Raw genomic sequence first — 1,789 nt, 5'->3', positions numbered from 1 at the left:
TACACGAGGGAACAAAGCAAAAATCAGGAAACCTAAGTTCTGTCCACGCTTCTGCTGTGGATTCGTTTTGAGTGTCTGGGCTGGTCTATCTCCAGTGACACCCTCAGGTTTCATATTATTTATCTTTGGAATGCATGAGTTGTCTCCTACCTCTTTTAAGTAGCAAGAATGTAACCATCTTTCCTTATCACCTGCACAGAAGGGAGAATTAGAGTTTCCTTCTTCACCCTCCCTCACTGCCTTTCTCTAACTAGCAAAGAAGTTTATTTTATTTTAATGAAGTCTGTGAAAAAAATGATTCTTGCTTGAAAGCAGCCTTTTCCTTTTACTTAATGACAGCTTCAGCTTCTAAAAGTAAGCTAAAATGTGGAAAAGTCCCATGTGGTTTTCAGAATGTACAGATGAGCATGTGTGCTGTGCTTTCAAAAAATGTCTTTGTTAGTGCCTCCATTGTACACACAAGCAAGAACAGTCTAGACCCTCAGAGGGAAGAATTGCAAGAAGACTCATCTGTATAATTTCTCAGTTGTTTGTTTCCCAATTGTTCACTTTAGGAAAAACGGTGACAACATTAAAGTCACCTTGATGTGTATGTGCTGTTGCATTGCTGAGAAAACGTGTAGCTGTTTTCTCCCTGCTGTGCCTGATTTTCAGACACTCGAGCTATCATTTCCGTTTATATTTTTTAAAGTGTATTTATTTCTGCCTTGGGAGAAGGAGACTGACAGAGAGAGGAAGACAGAGAAAGAGAAATCTCAGTCTTCATACATGATCCTGGGGTGGATCATGTATGGTCCCAGCTTTAGTCAATCAAGATCATGGAACACGTGTGGCCACTGTGTACATGGAGACCTTGGGCTGCAAACCTGGAACCTTCCCACATGCACTCGGCATTGCAGAACATGTGTTACCAGGGCTGGCCCAAGCAAGCATTTATTTATTTATTTTTAGAGACAGATTTTTTGCTATAAGGCGTGTGCACTCACCAGAGAAACAGAAAAAGAAGGAGGGAGGGAAAGTGAGAAATCCCCCCCAGGGTGGGTGGCCACCGAACCATACCTTCTCTTCCATTTTCCTTTAGGGATTTGGGGCACCCGTGCACACACACCTGGCATGAGTTTGAAGCTGCCAGATCTGGGATTCAAACAGTGGTCGGCCATGTGGGAGTCTAGGGCCTTAACCACTATGCCACCTGCTGTCCCCAATCATTTATTTTAAAAATAAAAAACAAAAAGTGACTGTTTACCCTTCTTATGCCGATTATAGTAAATAAACTGGTGATCAGTGGGTCTGGCCTTTGAAATGTGCTTGTTTGGAAAATGAGAATAGTGCCTTGTCCCGCTGCTGTGCTGACTTCTGCTCCAGCCTCTTTGGTCCTATTGTAAAGAAGAAGAAAGTGCTAGGGACCAGCAGTTAGCATAATGGCTATGTTGCTGGACTCCCATGTAGTAGGCTGCGGTTCGAGTCCCAGACCTGGTGGCTTAAACCTCACGCTGGGCGCGTGTGCGTGCGTGCCCAAGATCCCGAGAGGAGAATGGAGGAGAAGGGATTGCAGCATGGCCATCTCCCCTGGGGGCTGATTTCTTGCTTTCTATCTCTCTGTCTCTCTCTATCTGTCTGGTGAGCACGTGCGCCCTATAGCAAAAACCTCTCCAAAAAAAAAAGAAGAAGAAAGTATTTGCTTGAAAGGCCCATCTCTTCCCTGTATTTCCTCCTTCTCCCTCTGATTCCTTGCAGTCAGTCAGGTGGGCCCCAGATGCATCCCTGGTTGGCCTAGGGTCTTGAGCTT

This window comes from Tupaia chinensis, unplaced genomic scaffold (genome assembly GCF_000334495.1).
Source record: "Tupaia chinensis unplaced genomic scaffold, TupChi_1.0 Scaffold000361_2, whole genome shotgun sequence".
In the NCBI taxonomy this organism is placed as follows: domain Eukaryota; kingdom Metazoa; phylum Chordata; class Mammalia; order Scandentia; family Tupaiidae; genus Tupaia; species Tupaia belangeri.
This window is presented reverse-complemented; position numbering follows the sequence as displayed.